Here is a 13,446-nt window from a genome sequence, read left to right as displayed (position 1 = left end):
CTCAGGGGTCTCGGTTAGCAAGAATTTAGGATTATGAATTGTGATGCATGTAGAAATAGAAAATAATGATATAATTCTGTATATATACTGTAGGTCTGTCATCTCAAGTAACTATTTATAGCTATTTCTGTGTTAAGATGCACTCTTGATGGCAGCTCAATACTTAATTGTCAAAAATGTTGTTTGTCATTCTACAGGTCTAGTCTATGTCAGACAACATCTTGACCGGATGGTAGAGGCTGAAGCAAGTTGGACAACATTCATCAGATGAAGATGATTTATTTTCCTCAATGAAGTCCAGAAGGTACAGGGGAGTTACAAGTGAACCTAGCCTGTGTCTCAGTCAATATGGATCTGCTGAACTCCTTTCAGAATATAAAAAAACTGTCCCTGAAACTCAATACTGGCCTACCTGCCTCGGCCGCCTGCGAATGACTCTTCGGCTGTGCTGGATTGCTGTTTACTGCAAAGCGAGCCCAGATGAACTCTACACACCTAAAAAATCAGCTGCTGCTCAAACTCAATAAGAAGTTTGTAGACTAATGCTCTAAAGGTGGACACAAGTAAAGTAACCAAAGTTTAAATATACAGTGGGGCCGCGGCATTTTAACTTTTTTTATTCCTAAAAGTTCTTAAATGTTGTGTTGACAGTTTAATGTTTAATGTTTGACATGTTTAATGTCATTGCACTTATATTTCTAAAGATTTCCTTTAATTAAAAATAAGTAGTTTTTGTATTGGATTTATGACCCCTTGTCCTTTTTTGCACTATATAGGAGCGGCCCCGATCAAGTTGTTGAAAGTAACTAAGTAACTTTTACTTAAAGTACATTTTAAATGAACTACTTTTTACTTTTACTTGAGTAGATTTTTAGATGGGTAATTTTACTTGTACTTAAGTAAAATTTCATCAAAGTAGTGATGTGTCGTTCGTGAACGATTCGTTCATTTTGAACGAATCCTTACAAGGACTCGAGAGTAACGAGTCCTCTCAAAAAAAGATTCGTTCATTTTCTCGTGGCCACGCATCGGGACTTGCATAGGCTCAGCCAAGGAAACAGAAATGATTCGTTGAATGCAGGTCACGTGGGAAATGATCCAAAGATCCGTATCCGAAGACCGAGTCGGAAAATGAACGAATCATTTCTGTTTCCTCTAGCTACCAGTACTGAGCCTATGCAGGTCACGTGAAAAATGATCCAAAGATCCGTATCCGGCAGATGAACGAATCATTGATCCGAAGACTCGGTTGGCAGAAGAACGAAACATTGACCCGAAGATCTGTATCCGGCAGATGAACGAATCGTTCACCTCCCGATCGTTCATTTACCCGAAGACACGGTCTGGAGGTGAACAACTCGTTCATCTGCCGGATCGTTCATTGACCCGAAGACACGGTCGGGAGGTAAACGACTCGTTCATCTGCCGGATACAGATCAGATCTCGTTCATCGTTCATTTTCCACGTGACCTGCATAGGCGCAGCACTGGTAGCTAGAGAAAACAGAAATGATTCGTTCATTTTGGCTGGGTCTTCGGATACGGATCTTAGGATAATTTTTCACGTGACCTGCATAGACTCAGAAGAGGAAACAGAAAGGATTTGTTTACCTCGTTCACTTTCGCGTGGCTAGGTTTAGTAAGACGTGAATGATATTCCTTCACAAGTAATAATTACAGGTTTCGTTATTTTAACTTTTTTGTACTTTACTTAGGGTTCAGCGTAATAGTTTCCCGTGATAATTGAATGCTAGTGTGATAATAAATGACCACTTCAAATCATCCAGACTGTCATGATACAATATTTTAATGCAGGAATTTCTCTTGTTCACTTTCGCGTGGCTAGGTTTAGTAAGACGTGAATGATATCCCTGCACAAGTAATAATTACAGGTTTCGTTATTTTAACTTTTGTGTACTTTACTTAGGGTTCAGCGTAATAGTTTGCCGTGATAATTGAATGCTGGTGTGATAATAAATGACCACTTCAAATCATCCAGACTGTCATGATACAGTGTTATGTTGTTAGTGTTAGTGTTATTGTCACAATATTTTAATGCAGGAATTTCTCTTACCACCAGTAATTGTACTTTTACTTGAGTACAACATTTCAGTACTTTTTACACCTCTGATGTTACCTTACAGCCAGTCGAATTGATAAGGGGGAGAGCGGCTGAGGTGGTCTTTAACAGAATAAGCCCAGAGGAAGAACAGGTCACTGTGCTTGAACCGCAAGCTGTACCAAGTGCCGGGGTAGCATTAGCACCCAAGATAGCTCAGTTAGAACTGCCTGAGCTGACCAGTGTGCAAGCGAGTGAAGTTAGGTACAGACTTCAAAAATATGCTCATGTATTTACAACATCTGATAATGATCTAGGGTGTACTACACTTATTCAGCATGAAATCCCACTAGTAGATGAGACGCCTGTCCGTCAGAGGTATCGCAGAATCCCCCCCTCCCAGTATGAAGAGGTAAAGTAACACATCAAACAGCTTTTGGAACAGGGGGTGGTTAGAGAGAGTTGTAGTCCATCCTCCTCCCCGGTGGTGATTGTCCGAAAGAAAGATGGCTCCATGAGGATGTGTGTGGATTACAGGCAATTGAAATCAAAGACCCGGAAGGACTCGTTCCCTCTCCCGAGGATAGAATAATCTTTAGACTCACTGGGTGGAGCTCGATGGTTCTCGACGTTAGATCTAGCCAGCGGCTATAATCAGGTAGAGGTGGTGGAGAAAGACCGCTCCAAAACTGCTTTCTGCACGCCCTTTGGCCTGTATGAGTTTAATCGTATGGCTTTCGGGCTATGCAATGCGCCTGGGACATTTCAAAGATTAATGGAGCGCAGTTTGGGAGATCAGCGACATCAGTCTTTATTGTTATATTTAGATGATGTGGTTGTTTTCTCCGCCACCTTTGAACAGCATCTTGCCCGTCTGGAGCTTGTCCTAGCCCGCTTTTCCAATCAGAACTTAAAAGTCAAGCTAAGCAAGTGCTCTTTTTTAAAATCCCAGGTGACCTTCCTAGGGCACGTGATTTCAGCCGATGGGGTGGTCACAGACCCAGAAAAAATCCGTGCCGTGGCAGACTGGCGGAGGCCACAGAATGTTCAGGAACTCAGGTCTTTCCTGGGGTTTGCAAGTTTTTATCGTCGCTTTGTGAAGAACTTTGCCAGTATGGCAGCCCCTCTACATGCACTCTGTACTGGGGAGCACGTAAAGGGTAGGGCCAAATCCTCTACAGCCAGCCTTCAGCCAGACTGGAATCCTGAGTGTGAGCATGCTTTCAGGGCATTGCGGGAGAAATTGACTTCGGCCCCTGTCCTGGCGTACGCTGACTTCAGCCAGCCCTTTTTTCTGGAGATCGATGCCAGCTACCAGGGACTAGGAGCAGTCCTGTCTCAGGAGGTCGAGGGGAAGAGGCGCCCGGTCGCCTATGCCAGCAGGGGCTTGAGACCTTCAGAACGCAACATGAGCAACTACAGTGCCATGAAGCTCGAGCTGCTCGGCCTCAAGTGGGCGGTTACAGACAAATTCCGTGAGTATCTCTTGGGTAACAAGTTTGTTGTCTTCACGGACAACAATCCCCTCAGTCATCTCCAAACTGCCAAGCTCGGGGCCTTAGAGCAACGATGGGTGTCAGAGTTGGCTCAGTTTGATTATGAGATTGTCTACCGGCCTGGTCGTTTGAATGCCGGGGCGGATGCACTCTCGAGACAGTATACCAGCAGGCACACCTCAGAAAGCCCGGTGAAGGAGCCCTCTGAAGTGGGCGGAGTGATTTTTGAACACCTCAACCTCTTGCTTCCCTGTGTATAGACCTAATCAGAATGTTTGTAAACAAAGGTTGCCAAGGTACTTCCGGGTGGCTAACTGTCATCCTGTCAACAGTTGTTAGTATAGTAGCATAGCATAGTAGTTTATAGTTGTTCTGCCTCCAGGCATTTAATTTGAATTGTCGAATTTGTAAAAATTTCAGTTTCATCCAGACTTTGATTTTGACGTTGTAATTTTGAGCCGTGCAGGAAGTAGGCAGGTAAAATTGTTCAGAATAATGTAGAAACGGCAGGCTGACTGTCATTACACCGGAGAGATTCCTTCTTACAGGTTGATTCCCCAGCAGAGGCATCGCTGTATCTTGTTATAACTAAGTTCATTTCATTGTTTAAAAACGTAGTTATAATTCTAAAAAAGGCAATGTTAAAAAGTGGATGCTATTAGGAAATATTAACAGTTAGCTTAACATGTGCTTTCTTTACTTCATGGAACTAGGTGACTTGGCTAATTGCAACATCTAGCTTTTTGTGTTCTAGTTTACTCTTTCACCCTTTGATCACTTGAATTTATTGTCGTGGATTCAGTACAATTTGAAGAATAAATCTGCAAACAAGAATACAAGCCATTCTTCATCTTTATGAATATAAGAGAGTTTAGCTCGCTGTCTAGTTGAAGTTATCACACCTCAACGAGGACAGTACAATAGTAGTTCATTTACGAATCGATTAACGTCATGCCGAAAACGTGTTGTGTTTGGGGTTGTAATACCAGATGTACCAAGGAATGTAAAGGATTAGGTTTAGGCTTTTTCCGTTTTCCCACGGTAAAATCTAAATCGACCCAACAGAACATCTGGATACAGAGACTAAGACGGGTGAATAACGCTAGCACAGATCCAGCCTTAGTACGTTTACCGGGCGGTCTCGTTGCATCTAACAGTACCAAACTGTGGACAGGCTGGCAACCAACCACTCATGACCGGATTTGCGGAAGACATTTTCTCACAGGTCATTTATAAAACGTCTTTGTTGGGTTGCTGTTGGGTAGCATAACGGTAGCATAACGTTGGGTAGCATATCGTGCAAGCTTGCTAGCGTGAGAATGCTAGTCCCGTTGTTGTAAATAAACAAACCACATACAGTGGCGTGATCTGGCTTGGCTATGATACGGTTACTTAATCTTTTTTTATAATGCAGGTCGGCCAATGATGCTGACCACACTGATTTTGCCCAATCACAACACCTGGGACCTGAGTTAGCTAACGCCAGTCCAACCACATCTGCTAAGAGAGCACAAACCCTCAAAACTGTTCATCTACAATACAATGACAAAGTTTTCAATACTGTCAATAAGATAGATAGATAGGTACTTTATTAATATCTGTATGGAAAAATTATTGTGTCCAGACAGATAGCTGGAAAGCTACAAACAGTCCTGAAAATTGTTCATCGTTAAGTTGTATATTGTAGCGATCTCAGTCACTACGAGTTTGATACAATAAACTGTTACAATATGACCGTTACTCGCTAACAAATATCAACAGCAACGACATCGGGAACGTCTCTTTTTTCAGTTCACAAGATCATACTCATAAAACGTGTTGTTATCATATTCACAATTATGATTAAACGTGTTTGTAGCTTGGTTAAATTCCATGGAAAATCCTGTTGGTTTGTTAAGGTTTACTATGGGCAGGGGCGACGTTAGCCACCCGGAAGTAAGTTATTTGTTGTTGTGACGTCACGTTGAATTATCGTATAGCAGGGACTCCCTGACAACTCTGCAGAAGGCCGATGGGGTGATCTCCGCCTTTCTTAAGTATTGGGGAACAGGACAGAAACCAAGTCGGCAAGAGAGGGCAAGAGAGCTCCCCAAAACAATCAAACTGCTGAGGCAGTGGGACAGGGTGGTGGACGACGCAGATGTACTGTATCGGGAGAGCCAAGACCGGACGGAGGGAAAAGTAAGGCAGCTCATCTTACCCCAAACATTGCATAAAGAGGTTCTACAGCAGATGCATGACGGGCACCAGGGAATAGAGAGAACATTCAAGCTGGTGTGCCGTCGCTGTTATTGGTCTGGAATCTATAAAGATGTGGAGAGACACTGCAATTCCTGTGAAAGGTGCATTGTGTCTAAAGCACAGCAACCCCGGGTGGTGACCAAGATGGGCAGTCTGTTTGCAGTAAGGCCGCTAGAAGTGGTGGCGATGGACTTTACAGTACTTGAAGCCTCTTCGGATGGGCGAGAAAATGTCCTCGTTTTTACAGATGTTTTTACAAAGTTCACCGTTGCAGTACCCACAAATGACCAGAGGGCGTTGACCGTAGCCAAATGCCTCGTCAAGCACTGGATTCAGCCCTATGGAGTGCCAGAGCGTATACACTCTGATCAGGGAAAGTGTTTTGAGGCAGAGGTCGTCCAGTCATTGTGCCAGTTGTATGGCATGAAGAAAAGCAGAACCACCCCCTATCATCCTCAAGGGAATGGGCAGTGCGAAAGGTTCAATAGAACGCTGCACGATCTCCTTCGCACCCTTCCCCCGGAGAAGAAGAGGAGGTGGGTGCAATATCTGCCGGAGGTGGTCTTTGCCTATAATACAACTGAACACCAGAGTACTGGGTACACACCCTACTTTCTCCTGTTTGGCCGTGGCCCTGGGGTTCCACTTCATGTAGCCCTTGGTGGTAGTGATGTTGATACCCAGGTGGAGTAGAGTGAGTGGGTGGGGTCACACCAGACACGGCTGCAAGCAGCATACCAGCAAGCAGGGGAGTCAAGAAGCCGACAAAAAGTCAAGAAGCCAAGAAGCCGACAAAAAGGCCCTCCAACAACGAACAGTGTTCTCCATCCTGGTCAGTTGGTGTATGTGCGGAATAGACAGTTTGCCGGTAGGCACAAGATCCAAGACATGTGGCTTTCAGTGCCACACAGAGTGTTGGCAAGGGCTGGCCCAGATAAGCCTGTCTATTCTGTAGTCCCAGTGGATGCCTCCAAGTCCCCTAGGAACGTTTACCGCACAGAGTTGCGACCGTGTGGTCCTGGGGTGCAGCAGGAGTGGACAGAGCAGACCTCGGAGAGTGGGAGTGAAGAGGAGGCACCTGGGGCCTGGATGAGGGTGCGGCCAGGCAGCGCTCATGTTGGCAGTCCATGCCCTGGTCAGAGCCTCCCAGTACAGGCTGGTCAGTCAGAAGAAGAAGTTTGGTCAATGACGGATGAAGAGGGAGATGAGCTGCCAGCGTCACCTGAACCCAGATCTCTGAGAAGGACCACCCGGAGTAATGCTGGGCAGCACCCAAACCCTTTCAATCTTCCGCAGTCATCGGTCAGCCACCGGGGTAGGGGTAGGGGGTTACCTTAGGACATGGCTGTTGTGTAAAGTTGGGAGAGCGAATCAGTGGGGCACTGATTTTATTTGTTGGGGGGGTGAGTGTGGCATAGTTGAGGTGTATCCCCATTAGTGACGTACCATGGGTGTCTCTACGTGGTGACGTGAAGGAGGGAGACCCGCTAATTAGTTCACCTGGATATAGCCCCGTCAGGTAAGCTATCGGTAGAGCTGCCTTTTGTCTTTTGTGTGCTCGAGTCCCTTGCCATCGACATTCAGCTGAGTGATTTGTTTGTTGTGTTGGAGATCCAAGGTAGGACGCCCTTCTTTATGAAATGTTGTACAACTGGGTTTTAAGATATTACGTTGAAGCATTCGGGTAATATGGGAATATATGATTTGTAGCTTGCACAGAGTGCCGTGGCGTGTTATCTTGGAGACGGGTTGAGTGACGTAGTGGAGAAACTGGGTGAGTTGGCATGGGCCTTGTGCTATGTATGTGTGACGGGTAATGTTTTGTATGTTTGTTTGATTTGTAGGCATCGTGTACGCCACTGTTTGTGTCTCATATTTTGTTTTGTACTGTTTGTGTCTCGCATTTTGTTTTGTACTGTTTGTGTCCCGCATATTGTTTTGTACTGTTGGTGAGCCGACGTGTCTCTGAATAGTGTATTTATGTAAATTAAAGATCAAATGTTTTCTATACTTAAACACCAGTCTTTGGCTATCCGTTCATATCGACCTCACATTATGACACTCCACGAACAAAAAACACAGCTGTGTAGAGATCATTTAAGAATTGATGAGAAATTTAAATCATAACAATGATTTACATCTGTAGCCTACATTTTTAAAAAGTGTTTATGTTTTTAACATTTGAGTCATAAAGTCAAAAGGTCTTGAAATGAAGGTTAATGACTCATTTATACAATGTGTATGACACAATGAAAATGCTATGAAAATGAAAAAGCTAAATCTTTGTTATCAGGTGGAAATAAACAAGCCTATAACAATCTCTTCTGAGCAGTATGTTGACAGGTACTTTATATGGCTTTTGCATATAGAGAAAGTATAATACTCAATTGTTCATAGTCAGTTTTACAGCATTGGGGGTATAAACACATGCAACAGTGATCTAAGTTTAATGTTGTGATTTCATAAATTCGTAAAGGAAAGAAGGAAGGAAGAACAACAACAGAGACATCATGTCAATGGAAATATATGCACTTATGGAAGCGGTTAGCTTTATGTGACACACATTTCTAGAACTCTCATTGCAGAAGTTCTTCTTGATAGTATATACCATGAGAGCCATGTATCGATTTTCAACAGTTTTTTTTTTTTTTTAAAGTAGTTTATTTACAGTTCTAAGCTGTTCTACAAGCAACCCCCAGCCACCCTTCTTTCTCTATGTCTACCTCTTTACCTGGCTGGCTCCACGCTGATGGCCCCCCCCTATGTGCCGAGGTTCTGCTCAAGGTTTCTTCCTGTTAACAGAGACTTTCTCCCTGCCCCTGTCACCACTGTGCTTGTTCTAAGGGGGTCCAGGCTGCGGCTCTGTAAAGCCCTTAGAGACAATTTAATTGTTTTGGCACTATATAAATACAATTGAATTGAATTGAATTGGGCTGGCCTTCTTTCTGTTGGACTAGTAAATAATAACGTATTAGCGGTCTTGCTATGTTTTCTGTTGTGCTTGCTTGATGTTTGGATGTATTAGGAAAGTTGTCGACTGGCTAGTATTTCATCATGAACATCCCTGCCAATGTTATTTATGAAAGAATGCGTTGTAGGCTGTAACCTTATCGGTGTCATCCCTGTCTCACAGAGATTTGTAGTTTTTCCAGATGCCGAAAGTCATCAACGTCAATCTCACGCCAAATAAGCTTTGAAAGTTTGCATCACGCCTAACTTTTGATAAATTACGCTGTCCTATATATTATGCACAGCTGCGTGTAGCCAGCGACAAGATTTTTTTTTCAATGTTGCCACCATTCGTCATTTTCTTAAAATCAGTCTCAACTTATTAATTACTTTTAAATGGATGAAAAATGTATTAAAGAAATTCTAATTTAAACAAACTGTATGTGCTACCAAGGGTACAATAAATGTAAAGGTGGGGAAATACAAACCAAAAAGGAAAAAAAGCTCTATTTTTTTTAAATACAAAGAGCCTACTAGTGTTGTTCAGCTGGGGACAACGTGGCCGCGCAGGCCAGTCAAAGTGGCCGCGCAATAGATTTTTCAGACCGCACAAACGATTTTTTTTCAGGGGTTAAAAATCTGAGCATCAAAGGCGATGTAGGCTAGGTAATAAACATTTTAAATACTGACATGTCTGACAAACAAGCCGGATGTACGTTAGAGTGTTTACATACAAAGTATCCTTTAGGCTACTCTTGGCGGGCCCTGCTCCAGCCCCCTTGGCGACTTTATTAGCAAAAAGCGACTAGCGACAAATCTAGCGACTTTTTTCTGTCATTTGGTGGATTATTGTGTTGACAAAGCACTGAAAAAGCATCTCACATATCCCGTTCTGCAGTTCACCTTACAACCGATCTCACGAGAACTGAGTACAGCAAGTTTCCTCTCCATTCACACAGCGCCTGCGCGGCCAGTCTGACTAGCTAGCAGCAAAATATTAGAGCTTTGTATTCGCGGGCAAAATATTAGAACTTTGTGTTCGCTAGCAAATTTTACCTCTCCCAGAATGTGTGCATGCGCAGCTTATTTGCATATTATGCAAATTAGTTGATTACATCATCTAGCGACTTCTGGCGACTTTTGGGAGAGCTAACAGCTACTTTCCTTACAGAAAAGTTGGCAACACTGGCTCCAGCAGTTATAGGCTACCATGGCGAAAAGAAAGGCAGAGCAGGTGCCCCAGAAAAAGGTCCTAACGTTTAAACATGAGTGGCTAGATGAAATAGTCCAAACTGACACAGGTAGGATAAAACTTTCAGACATATTTACAAATGAAGAAAGGAGTGGCGTGATCTGCAAATTCTGCTCGGAGGCAAAAGCGAAAGGAGAGTTCGCTCGTGGGAAAACTTGGTCCGAGTGGAAGCTTGATTACCTAAAGCCTCATCTGACACAGAAAGTCCATGTAGACGCATTGAAAACATTAAGACTTAGACATAGGAACTCTATCGATCAAATTCTCACCGAAACTAATAAATCCCGAGAGAGCCGAATTCAGAGAGCACGATCCGATCCTGAACAAATGCAAATATTGATTGACAACGTGATGCTATCAATTAACACCAACATGTCCATGTTATCAGTTCAGGATATACACGATCATATGGCAAAATACGTAGACCTACCTCAGAGTTGGAGAAGCAAAAATTATGCTTTTGAATTTGTGGAATGTATCAACTCAGTTGTGCAGACTGAGATGATAAGCAGCATAAGAAGTGCTCGTGTCCACACCAGGGGCGTAACTATAGGAGGTGCAGCAGAAGCGGCTGCACTTCAGCTTCAGTCAATCACGTTCGCGCATACTGAAACATTTTGGCCAATCGCCGCACATACGCAGGCAGGGACGCACAGACACACGCAAGCAGGCATGCACGTGTCAGATGCAGGCGGGCAGGCACGCACGCACAAACAGACGCACGCAGGCACCAAGCACACAGACGTACGCATGCAGGCACGCACAGACACAGACACAGGCAGGCACGCACAGACAGACAGACAGACACAGGCAGGCATGCACAGACAGACAGACAGACACAGGCAGGCAGGCACGCACAGACAGACAGACACAGGTAGGCAGGCACGCACAGACACACGCAGGCAGGCAGGCACGGACACACAGACGCACGCATGTACTGACACGGGTATGCATGCAAACCCCAACTCTCTACACAGAGTAGGCCTACAAGACAGAGATGCAGGTATAACACGCACTCACAGACGCACGCACACACAGACGCAGGCAGACACGCACGCACAGACACACGCAAGCAGGCAGGCAAGCTCAGACACATGCAGGCAGGCAAGCACAGACACATGCAGGCAGGCACGCACACGCAGGCACGGACACACAGACGCACGCACACACTCACAGACGCAGGTAATCCCGCACACCTCAACTCTCTACACAGAGAAAGCCTAAAATACAGAGATGCAGGTAGAACACACAGATGCACACACACTCACACACTGCTCAACATTCTCCAGCTGCCAGGCAAAAGGGAGGTTCTTTCTTCCACCACACTGGTAATTTAGTTTGTCACTGGATCTCCCAACTTAATGGCGTGTGGACTGCTCTAAGTGTTTGTTTGTTTGTCTGTATTGTGTCCTTCTGTAGTTGGAAATTCCTCGTGGGGGGAAGAGCTGCGCGTCATCGGAGTGCTATTGGGGAGCGTTCCTGGTGGACGGGCCAGCGCAGAACCGTCTCCACGCTTGAAAGTGACAAAGCGGGTCCCTGCCACACTGCGCGGTAGCGACTTGCTGTCTGGATTGGGATGACTCCTCTTTGGTGTGGGTTGATCTATTGCTGTTTTTGTTTCTGTGGATTCTATATGTGGGGCGTGGTTTTAGTATTGCAAACTGATGATACCTTTTGGGGGGAAGGCGTGTATCTTGCTTTTGTGTGGACATTGTGTGGGGGCTTTCATGTTAGACATGGTTGGCCATTAGTGGGGTTTATGCCTATCGCCTAGTGGGGTTCTATGTACAGTGGCTCTGTGCCTACATTCCTGTATCCAGTCTCCTTGTGGCAAATAAACATTTGTATAACCATTTCTGATTCTGAGTGTTGTCTGTGACCTGAGTGTTGCTGTACAAGGGGGTGTATGATGTAATAATGATGATGTTGAAAATAATAAACGGGGATGATGTCAATGACAACAATAATAAAAGTAACATTGCATGTTATTAACAAGTCAATACAAATTATAAAAACACTGAAAATGATGAAAAGAAATGGAAAGATCTGCATGCGATGATCCCTTGGCAGTGGACATTCTGGTCCTTCAGGTACAGGTATGTGGGAGAATGATTACACATAAAGAACATGAATATATGTGTATGAGACATATATATATATATATACATATATATGGATGAGAACAGTTATCTGTTCTCATTCATTGTTATTTGTATTATTTTATGTAGCTGATTTGTATCCTATTGTGTCAATTATACAAATTTTATGTGTTATGTAAGTTAGGGAAAATACACTTATGAAACTCTTAATTTGATGTAAATATCCGCGGAGCGGATGCGGATAAAACGAAACTTAGAATTTCCACAGTCGTGAGTTCGTATCCCGTCTGCGGTGTGTCCAAATAATTTAAAACATTCAGAAGTTTCCTATGGGTGTTTAAGCAGTTAGGCATTTATCAAAAAGATAAGGATGCGGAAACAGCCACATTTTCTTCTTTCTTTCTCCTCTTTTTCCTTCTAAAATACAAGTTCATTCATTTCATCCTTACTTTCTTTATTCCACATGCTAACATCACAATTGCTAAGGTCTCCTTTTAAATCCTTAAACAAAATTTGTTAGTACATGAAATCCAAATTAAACATGGTTCAGCAGAACAGAAGTTATTATAGTGCAAAACAGAGACAAGATTGCACCCCAGTAAGGATTATTCATATAAACCAACTAAAAACAAGCTTCAGTTATTTCAAACAAACTCTGAATTGAATTAGGCCTATTTTAAGATATTTCAGACAATTCTGAGATAGAAGACCTACCATACTACAGCTGGTCAAATCTGCTAGAGTTCACCATTAACAAATCCTGCTCAAGAGGTGTGATATGACATGGTATAAGTATATTGTTTTTTAAACACAATCTTGTAGGCAACACAATCGTGTAACTTTTGTTAAAGTTGCCGTATTTGAGGATGATTCAAGAGTATGAAGATGTTTTATTGGTTTGACTGATCATTTATTTTTGTTCATAAACCACTACGTGTTATTTTAAATTGTAGGTTGACAGATGTGAAGACAAGGGGAATTTCCACCTCTGGCCATATGTCAGGCATTCCAATTGAAAATGCTCCACTGTTTCTTCACATCTCACCTCATTCCTCTGCTCCTCTGAGAGCATTTAACAAAATGAGACGTCCATAATGTCGCTTGTTTTAGAGCAATAACTCTAGCCAGAGAATAATCAAGATTATAATGAATACTATGCCAACTATCAGCAGGATGTGGGGGAGCTTTTGTGATATTGAATAAAGGTAACCATTGTTTTGATTCTGAGGTAGAAGAGGAATATCATAGACAACATGATGGTTTGGTCTTTGGGAGGCAGTTTCCCTCTGGAAGCTCATTAAGTAACGGGAAACACTTTCAAACGCTTTGTCATTGCAGTCACTGTCCAGTA

Source organism: Clupea harengus, chromosome 15 (genome assembly GCF_900700415.2).
Source record: "Clupea harengus chromosome 15, Ch_v2.0.2, whole genome shotgun sequence".
Lineage (NCBI taxonomy): Eukaryota > Metazoa > Chordata > Actinopteri > Clupeiformes > Clupeidae > Clupea > Clupea harengus.
This window is presented reverse-complemented; position numbering follows the sequence as displayed.